Source organism: Poecile atricapillus, chromosome 9, assembly GCF_030490865.1.
Source record: "Poecile atricapillus isolate bPoeAtr1 chromosome 9, bPoeAtr1.hap1, whole genome shotgun sequence".
NCBI classification, from domain to species: Eukaryota; Metazoa; Chordata; class Aves; order Passeriformes; family Paridae; genus Poecile; species Poecile atricapillus.
This window is the reverse complement of record NC_081257.1, coordinates 18,767,333-18,779,011: the sequence shown is the minus strand read 5'-3', so window position 1 is coordinate 18,779,011 and position 11,679 is coordinate 18,767,333.

Here is an 11,679-nt window from a genome sequence, read left to right as displayed (position 1 = left end):
ATCATATATTGGCAAGAAACTCCTCTAGGAAAGTGTTTCATCTTGCCTTGGAGAATGAGGGACCCACTCAGGCCCTAGATTAGCAAAGCAACAAATTACCAACTCCTTTCCTTTTCTGCAGCCCTGCTGCCTGGAAGTTAATTAATTAGATGGTCTTGAAGGGCTGAACTTTGCTGACTTTGGGGATAGCAGAGATTTTGTTCCCCTTTTGTTTTGTTACAGGCAAATTCTTACAGGAAAAAGTGAGCTTGAACTCAGTCTCAGCACATGGAAAATCTGCATAAAATGAGTTTTGCAGTTGCATCATTATTTTAGACTTTAAGTTTTTCTCAACTGTTCTTATAATTAATTTAGCCACAAGAGCTCTTAGGGCCCTACTTGCCTAATTCTTAACATAGAATCAGGGGTTTACAGCAGAAAATAATTTTTATTCTTGTTGATTTTTAGCCTGGCTGGTGGGAGCTGGGAAATTTTAGCATATGTAATTTGAATTATTTCATGAAACATTTAACAAGAGCCTATTTCATTCTTCACTAAGGCAAGTTGATATAAGAAGGATGATGTTATGGTTAATGTAAATCATAATTATTACCAGGTGCATCACTGAGCTGGGAAATTGTGCTAAAAATGTAAGTTTTGCTCCATTTCATATTGAAAAATTACTTTGCAGCCTGACAGCCATTAATCTCTGTTACAGGAATGTTATTCTTTATTTTAGTAAATTACAGAGCTAAAGCATAACAAGGCATAAATTATCAGGCCACAGGAGTCCACTTTGCTGAGCTGGGCTCAAGCAACCCCTGGTGATGAGAAGAACCAAAGCACCCCCACCCCAGTGCTGCCCACCCTGGGGCACCTCAGCTCCACACAGAGCCAAGCCTTCAGCAGCCCTGCTCCCCAAAACTTTTCTTTTGGACATACCTAAAATGCTTTGCCAGACCAGAATTCCATCTTTGTGGCTTCCCTCTCCAGCTTCCTGGAGAGATCTGAGGGCTGGGTGCTCTTCTTCTGCTTGTTAAATCCTCTCTGAAAATAGGTTTTCCCATAAAAGAGGGCTCCAGGAAGTATTTAATCCAACACTCTAAAGCAGGATGGGATATCTGTGTTTGGTACTCAGCTCTGAAGGGGAGATGCAAAACTCAGTTGCTTTATTTGTTTCCAGGGTGTGAATTCTCTATTCCATGGTAGGAGCTTGAAGTACATCCTAACTTGTAATAAAGATGCTTTTCTAGAAGTGATTATCTCTCTGTTGGGCTTGGTGGATGGGAAGCAGCACGGGAAGTAGGGCTCTAGTAGTGCTGTGTGTAGCAAGGTCTGCTCTTCTAACAGGGAGAGAGCTCCTACAAAGGAATTTTTATCAGAAAATACCTAAACTTTCTCAGAGCAAAGTGCTGCTCACCTCAGTTTATGCCATAACATCAGAAATACAGAGTCCTAGTATTTCTGTGCTTTATAAGCGAAAGAAACAACTAAACATGAATTTCCAAGCAATGAATTATTCAATAGGAGTGTGTAGGTTTTTGAGATGATTCTCCACAAGGCTTTTCATCTGCTTCCACTGAAGTAGTTTTGGTTGACCCTGCTCTATTTACTGTGAATCCACCTTCCAGGCTACTGATTCCATGAATGGTATGAAATTCAGAATACACTTCACTTTTTTGATAGTTATGTCTTTCTGCATACAAATGATAACTCTTCCCTGCACTTTTGGCAGCTGTTCCAAATCAGTGTAATCGTTGTCACTCTTCACAGCAGTGTTTTAGAAAACAGCACAGGACTGTCCATCAGCACATCATCACCTGCCACACAACACTTAAACCTAAGGAGGTGAAACTCAGTGCCCCTCTGAAATGCATGTATCACTCATTTTTTTGGAGCTCCTTATACTCAGATCACAGCTCAAAAGCCCTGAGAGTCCCTCCAAAGCTTTTTATTGACTGTGCAAACAATATTTCTCAGAAGAATCTTTATTAAATCCACCCTCACATTTGTTCTGCACACTTCATCTTTGACAACTTCCCAGGACAGGATGGGCAGATTTGATAACATAACTGAGGGATAGACCAGAGCAAAGTCTGCCTGCCTTTAGTGACCATTTGTAATTTCAGCTGTCATCCTCAGGCTGCCAGGGAAAAGAGCTGGGCTGGACACATCGGCATCTCTGCTCTCCTCACTTGCAAAATGCAATATTGAAAGTGTTAGAAGTGCACAGCAAAGCTGAAGTGCAGCCTGTGAAAATGATGATAACAGCAAATGGGAAACCATTTAATACGAGATGTGCTGGTCAGGTTGACAGCAATGTGAGCTTCTTGCCAAGCCTGAAATGTGTGCCCTGACAGCAGAGTCAGCAGGAAAGTCCTGAGGCAGCAGATGATTCTGTTCAAAGAAATGGCTCAACAGATGCAGCTCCTGTTGCATTCAGGGTTTGCTGCAAGCATGTGACAGCAATGTGGAGCTGCCCTTTACCTTAGCAAGGCAGGAAGTGAAATTAAATACGTTTCCTTAAAGCTGGTGTTCAGCCCAAATGGTGTTCACAGGCTCATTAGGAGATAACCTGATTAAATTTTTCCCTGGCAATGCAATTCTGGGCAGCTCCCTTCAAATGATTGCTAAAAAATTATTGGCATTTTCCTTGCCTCAGCATCTGGCATATTGTTCTATAGCAAGCTTATTTCTCCTGGAAAATGTTGAAGTGAAAGTGGTTTTAGTAGGACCATTGCCTGCACCACAAACATTTCTCTATGTGCCATTTTCTGGGCTCTTAAAAGAAATGTAATGTCTCAGCCAGAAAGAACAGATGTGAGAAAATTGCAAAATGGATGCCAAGCATCATGAATTAACTCTTCTGGTCAGATGTTCAACACCCCTGGATGATTGTGTGCTCATCTAAGAGTAGAGTAAATCAATCATTATCCAGGCTTGGGTTATCTAGGTAGACCATAGGAAGCCTCTTGATTAATATGCACATCCTCACCTAGATGATGGTTAGCTCTGCAATTCATGGTTAAACTGAAGGCAGAAAGAATTGCTTTTTAATAACCTTGATAATAACCCTTCTGATAGCTCCATTTAGGCATCATTATTGAATAATAGCCTGTGCATGTCATTGAGTCACTCTGACATTAGAACAGAAAATACACAAATATCCTGGTCATGCCACTGATCAAAACAAGAGACAAATCCTCTTCTGGGGCAAATTAACACAGTTCCCCCGGTATTAACAGAATGGAGTAGAATTTCTAAACAGACACCAAGGCAAAATGATGCTTGAAATTTTGATGCAGTATGTAAAAGATTTTATAGGTTCTTTAAAAAGCCTTAATTGCCTCTCTGCTTCCATTCTGGCTCTGCAGCATCAAAACTTGTGCTCAGTGGGTTTGGGATAGACACAAAGGTCCAGATGGATGAGCACCATGAGCCACTGCAGACCACCAAGCTGTGAGGAGATAATCAGGGATATTACAGGGTGCTGAACCAAAGCTGCATGTCCCCATGATTTACAGAGCCATTTATCACAGCTGCTCTTGTGGCAAAGGAGAGCAAGTCTGGGGAGACGTGGTGTGCACACATGTACACAGAAAAAACAAAGTTGGGGTATTCCTGCAGCACTTGGAGCACCTCAGAGAGGGAGGAGCTGTGCTCATTACTGGAATGTGATGCCATCAGCTCACAAGTGCCAGCATCAGTAACACCACAGCGAGCTCCATCAGCTGCTCATTATCTGCTCCATGACATCCTGTATCTGAGCTTGCTCCCACCCTGGAACATCTCTGCTGGTTTCACTGGGAACAAGGCTGTGTCCAACACAAAGCACTCTGACACTCAGCATAACTTCAGCCATGCATGGCATGTGAAATACTCATTTCATTGAGGCTTTTGTTTGTTTGTTCTTCCATTAAACCAATTACTAGCTAGCCATTTTGTATAAAATAACACAATATGACACTAAAAGATCTGATCCATGCAAGCCCTTCATGTATAACAGCTTTGGTTTAATTTCATTTGTAGGATTAACAAACAAGCCAACCAACCTAACAGCAAAACTGGGATTAATGAAAACAAAAATGAAGGTAAATCATTGTCACCCATGTTCAAGCAGTGTTAAATTATCTAAGTTTTGTTTAAATTTTCAGCTCTGGTGGCATGAACCCAGGAGGAAATCTTCATGTCAGACAGACAGCAAAGAGAACTAAAATGATACAATCATATTACTGGCTGTTTCTGTCAAGCTACCACTCCATGGTCCCTGTCAAACTCCTTTCCCTTTTCTTTTTGTGGTAATAATGCATTTGTTATGGTACCAGCCCTGTGTGTGTGTACCCATTCCCCTGAATGGCTCCAGTATGAAGCATTTATTGTCTGAGGTGAGACCTGTGTGAGCAGCAAAAATCAGTGACAGGAGAGCAAAGAGGTGAATGTGACTCTAGAGGTACAGGGGTGTGACAGCATTCCCACTGCCTTACCATTTGTTGCCCCTCAAGATTGCTGCCAAGGAGCTTGTAAACCACTTTTCACTGCTTTGAATTTAGTGTCAGCCACTCAGAGCAGCTTTCCAAGGAGATGAGGATTGTACTCCAGTTCCAAAAGGGCAAGACAGGGAGGAGGAGAAGAGTCAGTCTGCTGAGGTTGCTCAGTATCTGCAGACCAAGCCCTTCTCTTGGATGTCTTGGGCACCAAAGGACTGCTCTGTCCTGCTGCAAAGAGTGAGCAAGAGGTGGCAAACAAAGCCAGCAAGGTGTGATGGACAGGATCAATGTTCAAATCGCTTGATCTCTCCCAGATGTATTAATCAGGGCAAGAGATAATTTTCCTGATTTAGGAAATGAATACTTGCTCAAAGTTCTGTCCTGAGTGGCTCCTCACAGGCTGTAAGGCTTGGGTGGCAAATAAGTGCTGCAGAAGAACCAGATTTTTTGAAGGAGGAATTGAAAGAGCTTTTGCAGGGTAAATATTTCTTATTGCCCTGGTTCAGAGAACTCTGTAAGGATGTACACTACTACTGCTCCTGAGCTGCCAAGTCCTTCACAACTTGCTGTGGTCTGGTGCTTTGCAAATGCCAGTGCAAAACTCCCTAAAGAAGCAAATCCCAGCCTAAGTAAATCAAAGATGTAAACTGAAAGGTGCCTATAAATCACAGCACACTTTCATAACTCCATTCATATGTGAACAATATCTGAGGGCCCCTATATTAACAAGCTGAGGTGAACAGCTCTGTGGACAAATCTGTATTAGCTGCCAAGAAAATATGATTTATCCAAAAACTCTCTAACACAGAAAACCGATGCTCTCTCCCAGGTGTTTTTTTTCCCCATCCCTACTACTTATGGCAGAAAGGAATATTCAGAGCTCTCTGGCAAGCCAATTAACTGTCAATTAGCTGGTTGATGTGCCCAGGACTGATCACTGTGCAGCTGGGCAGACTGTCACAGGCCTGGACCCAGGAGCTCACTTTCAGCACGGACCTTCCTGCCCTGCTTCCTTCTAAGTGGGTGTCAGGCTTCATCCAGGAGTAGAAACAAATTTTGGCAAAGAAGGTCCCCCTGGGTTTTGCCTTTACACTGCCCCCTCAGCCTTGTGTTTGGGTGGATTTAGAAGGATTTTTTTTCTTCTCTAAGTTTTACTTTGCCAAACTCCATGGTAGCAAGAGTGAGGAGGATTCCGGCATGAGCCCATCACTGCTTACTGGGTTGGGGATTTTGTTCTGCTACATCTGATAATGCTTACTTACATTTATTGCCAACAGTGCTGAGGCAAAAGAACACAATTTGCTGTAAAAAAACTCCAAGAATTTGTTGGGTTTTTTTTAAATAGAGTACCTCGAGTTCTTTATTTATCTTCTGTGAATACACAGTCAGAGCTTCTTCTTATGCACTGGTTCTACATTACAGATTTCTTATTCCCTATATCAGTGGCTGTTTATTCAGCTACCCTGTAGAAGGAAAAGGGATACAAACCTGCTAATATTAGCATCACAGGACCTAAATATACTCCTTTCTTGCTCCTTCTCTCTCAATGGAAGCTGACTTCTAATTTCTGAGCTTCATGCCTTCAAAAAGCCAGATGATACCCATTTGTCTGCATGCTGGCATTGTTCAATAGCTACAATAATTTTTCTCCTTCTCTAGGACTTGTTCCCCTTATATAAGGCTTTAAATTTTTCCAGTGGTTTAAACCAGTATTTGCTGCATTAATTTTTTTCCACATTTCCTAAAGCTTCTCTTTAAAGATGAAGATAAAAATGAATCCCTCTCAAGAGTGAGTGGGTGTCTTCTCTCACTGACTAATGTGATGGTTTTGAGGTGCTGATAGAGGGCAGTTAATCCTTATGGAAAAGGGAGAGATTCCCTCTACATGGGTCTACCTCAGTTTTCCCTCCCTTTCTGCAGTGTCTGATGGGGCTGTTTTGCAAAGCAGTTGTGTGGTGCCCACAGTGACTGTAAAATGCAGCTAAGTCAACAACTTGAAGCTGTGTCTGTGCATCGTTTTCAAAGCAATATTGGATTTTAAACTCTTATCTCCAGATGTTAATCCTTAATGGGAGCAAAGATGGAGCTTGGCTTCCACAACTCAATTTGTAAAATAGCAGCCACGTGTTCCCTTCATCCCCTCAGTGCTTGTATTACACAAAATGCAAAATTACAATTCCCCTGCTTAGTTTTATCTCCTATACAGTCTTCCCATTTAAAAGAGCTGTCATCCAAAAACTCATTAAGTAATGGGTTTGTCTCTTATATGAAGTCTTACTGCAAAGGGTTACAACATTCAGAGGGTTGAGTTGAAGTTTGTTATGAGTTTAAACTTGTGGTCCATTTTGACTTCTAGAGGCCAGATTCTTACCTAGCAGGGATTAGGCCACTTTTCAGTACACCCTGAGGCTGTGGTGGAATGTCCTGGCCATCCATTCCTTCTGCCCTGCTGTTTTGGGCAGCAGAGGACAACTTGTAGTCCTACTTGCAGTCATTCCATTGTGTGTCATTTTGCACGTGGCTGCAGAAAGACAAAATCCCTTTTTATTTCCATGCTTTCATTTTAGAGGATTTTCAAGTTTCAATTAGTCTGTGCAATGAGAAATGAGCACTAATGAATATGCAGGTGTCTAGTTTAGCACTACAAGGAGGAAGACCTAAAGTTCAGCCCCTCATTTGCTTGTGTGTACCTGGGGAAAAATCTCTTTTCTACCACAGTGGCAGCTGTTGGATTGGAGGGAAAATGGATTTATTAAAGGTGGTGAGCAAGAAATTTGGAGAGGATGGAAAAAACTATGCAGCACTCAAGGGGAAATGATTCATCAATCCAGTCTGCAGCTTTTGGGGGCTACAGGGAAGAGCAGTTGGATGAAGATGGTGGGTATTTAATCCATTTTCCCTCTGTGGGGCTGACAGTCCCGGTGACAGCGGTGACGGGAGCGCTGCCATCGCGGGCTCAGCGCTCTCCTCACCGTGTGCCAGACAGGACATCTGCTCCAGCTGGATGGGAGGCACAAACCTCTCACTGCCATTCTCCCTGCATTGGTTTCCTTTAGGTAAGATCTGAATTTCCCCCAGTTTCTCCAGGGCCTGGGGAAGCTCCGGGGAAGGCAGAAGGAGGCACATCTGGAGTGGTGCAGCAGCTGGGAAATGCCCAATGCTGCAGAGGATGGTGGTATCGTGTGAATGGCTGTGACCTTTTCAGTATTCCAGATTTTGATTGATTGGTCATTTCCTCTCTTTCCCATGCTGTAAACACGGGAGCTGTGAAATAGGTGGCCAAAATAAACACAGACTTACATAGGCTAGGACAAATTTATATTGAATATATGAGAGAGAAAATTTTGCTAACTCATTCTACCCATAAAAATTATAAAGAGGAAAGAAAGTGACATAAAATCAATGCATTTCCATGACAAAGATCATTATGAGAAGAGAAAATATAGTCCCATACTAACTTCTTCTCATTACTGTTCTAAGATTTATCATGTCAGGTGCAATGTGCAAGGGAGGAAAGGAAAACCTTCCTTGCCCTTACCTTAAAAAAAAAAAAAAAACAATAGACAAAGTAAGCCAAACCATCTTCATCCTGTCCAGTGAGCACATATTTTCTCAAGCCTCAGAAGGGGCATGATTAACTCAAAGGTGTGACTTTGAGGAGCCCTTCCAGGCTGGATGCTCCAGGGCAGGGCAGGTCACCCCCTGGAAGAAAGGTGCTGCTTGAGGGCTTGACCAGATGAAGGAAAGCCCAGTTAACACCCCTTAGCTGGTGGGAACAGGACTTGGAGTGGGAAAGAACTGATGGAGAAAAAAACCCAAAAAACCAGACCTGAGTTGCTGAGAGCTGGGAAAGGGAATTGCCATGTTGAGGCCAGCCCCAGGGTCAGTCTGGCTGCTGCATTTCACCTGCAGTTCTCATTCTCATCTCAGCTTTAGCACAGCAACAAGTCGAGGACAGCAGCCCAAAGCTGCCTTTGCAGATGGGCTCGTTGCTGCATTTGCCATGCAAGCCCACAGCTCTGGCTCTGAGGAGCCATTCCAGAGTCTGGTCTCATCCTCTCATGCACTGCTCCTTGTGTACTGCTGAACAGATGCAGTTCATTTTGGAGCTGACATCTGGTGCTGTCAGAGTACATAACTGGTGCTGATTTGCAATGCCAGCTGAATACTCTGACCTTTTTGGCGCATTTATAAGAGATGATAGTTTGTGTGTGCTCTATGGATACACCAGGCAGTGTGTGCTGCTTGTGTTTGTTTGCAGGGATGACAAGGAAGAGGTAAATGCACAACACAAACCCTGTCAGATCTGGCCAGAGTGAAATCTCACTGGTCAGCTGAAGAAGGGAAGAGATGACAGATAAATGGAGGGTGTAATGCCCTGGTAAACACGGGCATTTCCTCAAATCAGAATTACAAATGTTGCTTCTCAATTCAGTCTTCTCCTTATCCATGCAAATAACATTCCCAGCCATCTCCTCTTACCTTAGCACAGAAATACTCTCATGCTTTAATAAGATATTGCCTTCATCGTCCCAAAATCTGGGAGAGCACTATGAGGCATCACTGAGGCTAGAACAAAAATTCAGGGATAACCATACTTCACATCATAAAATGAATCCTGAGCTATCTTTGAAATCTAACCTAGCATGACTTGAGTGGGAATTTTATTTAGGGCAGTGCAGCACCCTGTAGCAAGAACAGCTCCAGTCTGGAAGTAGGGACTCTCAGGACAGGTTAGGCTTGCTTTCCCATACATTTTTCTGGGATTTATATTGTTGTATGGCTGTAGTTGATTAAGGTTTTTGGTTTGCTTATTTTGTCTCAGTTTTGTGGTGTGGCCAGATTGGGACCCAGAGAATGGAGAGAGGCTTTTTTAGGGATAAACTTTGCTTTACTTGGCTGTTAGCATCCAACTCTCACCTACCCCAAAGCCTGTTGGCACAGGGAAATGTAGGATCTAACTCAGCTCTCAGCTGAGAAGGGCACCTGGTGCACTTGTGAAATGTGAAATGAAGAGGGAGGGGGGAGAGGCCAGGACCTCTCCTCCTCAGATCCTCGGTGTCACACCCTGCTGGGAAGGAGTTGTGCATCCTCAGCTCTGCTTTGAACTTGCCCTGTGTTTTGAATTGCATCAAGTGGTGGAAATCTGAGTGATCACAGGCCTGGGATGGAACAGCACAGCAGCTTCCACAGTGTCAGTGCAGATAAAAGTGAGGAACAAATGTTTAACTGCTGAGAGGCTTGAGCACTAAGTGACATGGTTACGAGAGAATTGAACACAGCTCTCCAAAGCCACCAGTTAGAGCATCCTTCCTCCATTACAGAATCAGGATCTCATACCTGTTATGCTTGGGTCCTTGAGCCTAAAAGAGACACAGTGTATTTCTTGCAATGGCCTTGAGATCTGTGTCTAAAAGTCAGAAGTAAAAAGCTCTCTCCTTACAAAACTTGCTCAGAAAAATCGAATTTTAAATGAGGCATTCGTTCAGGAGTGGGACTAATAGAAGCTGACTTCTTCCAGTTGTACTCTGCAGTTTGATTTTCTGGTGCCAGGAAGGAGCAGGCTCCAGGTGAACATTTTCCAGGGCTTGGGATGCTGATAACATCTTTTCCTGTGTGGATTCCTCCATATCTGAGTAAAGATGAGGTATGGCTGCAGCCTTTCCACCAGTGAGAATGGCAGTGTCTGGTTTTCATGACAGCCAGGGAATCTCAGCTGCCTTTAAAACTGTTGTTCCCTTCCAAATATTGTGCAGCCCCATGGATTAAAAAATTACCCATGAGGAGCAGACAAAGAGGCATAGAGGTAAGTGGAGTATGAGTGTGTGAACCTCCCTTGCTTTGGAAAATAGGCTAAAAAAATAATAACATGCAGAAGCCTTGTTATTATCCCAGCTGAACAGTCCTCCCTGGCATATTCTATTAAGTCACTTCTGTTTCACTTAGGTTTTGCATTACTGGCTCTTCTTTCCACAAATGACCTTTTTCATACCAGCCTCTGTAAAACTATTGCCATTCTTCATTTAGAAATTTGCTCAAGTGTGTTTGCAGAAGCCCTAGACTCCTTTTCTGATGAATCATCCCTTTTTGGGGAAAGGAGTAAAAAATTATGTTACTGACCTTTCTTTACATTTAACAGGATTTTTTGCAAGTTGAATATCTTGCCATCAACTCTAGATAAGAATAGGTCCTCCTGTTCTGTGTCAGTGTTTATTCAGCCATTTCTCAGGTACATCTCTAATGGTATTTATAGCACAGCATCTTTTCTGGGAAAACCTCACTTTATCATTCCACATAAAGCATAACTGAGAAACTGAAAGAATGTTATTACAGCATTTAAGAGGACAAGGATAAGTTAATAGAGTGAAGCACTTGGTTTCCTACATTTTGATGAGAGAGAACAAAATCCATCCTTTATTCAGCCATAATACAGTTGTTTTTGCAGCTTTTGGGGTGTAAACTCAGATTTACTCTCTCAGGGCACCACTGTGTTCCCACACAGCAGGGAGGGAGCAGGGCTCTGATGGCCAGCAGTGATGAATTAATTGAATATCTTGCTGCTCTACACCACAATGGCCATAGGAGAGAACAGGAAGAAAACAAGGTTTAGCTTGACCTCCCTGTTTTTATACAAAAGGTTGGCTCAATGTACACAAAACACTTGCTATGTGCAGTTGTTATTTCCTGCCCCAGAAGTGTTACTTATTACTTAGGTCATGAAGACTTTTTGGTGTAGGATTTTAACTGCTGCATGAAAAATCTATTAAATCTTTACCACTAAACTGTTTTTTGCAACCACCCAGTCACCTACCCTTGCAAAGCAGTACCTAAGCCTTGGTAATACTGATGCTCACCAGTGCCTTGTGATCCCATGGTATGTCCTAAGGGCAGATGAATAAAATCATGCAACTGCAAGGAGTTCATCCAGAAGCTCTTGTTCAAGCCCAGCACATCATTTTTTGTGCCTGTCAAGGTCTACAAGAGCAAAGCTATAGCTGGTGATTTCCATCTTTCTGAGGTGGCACTTTACAGATTTAGGAGATCATGTCCAATTTCAACTTGCTTCCTTCTTTAAAACCTGGCTCCTGGAAGTTGCCCCAGTTACATCTTGTGCTGGGATCATGGCAGACATCTCGTGGGCTCCCTGCTCTCCATGAACCACCTCTGTCCATCCCTGTTGTGTGTCCACAGTGGGTTTTTGCTCTCTCAGCAT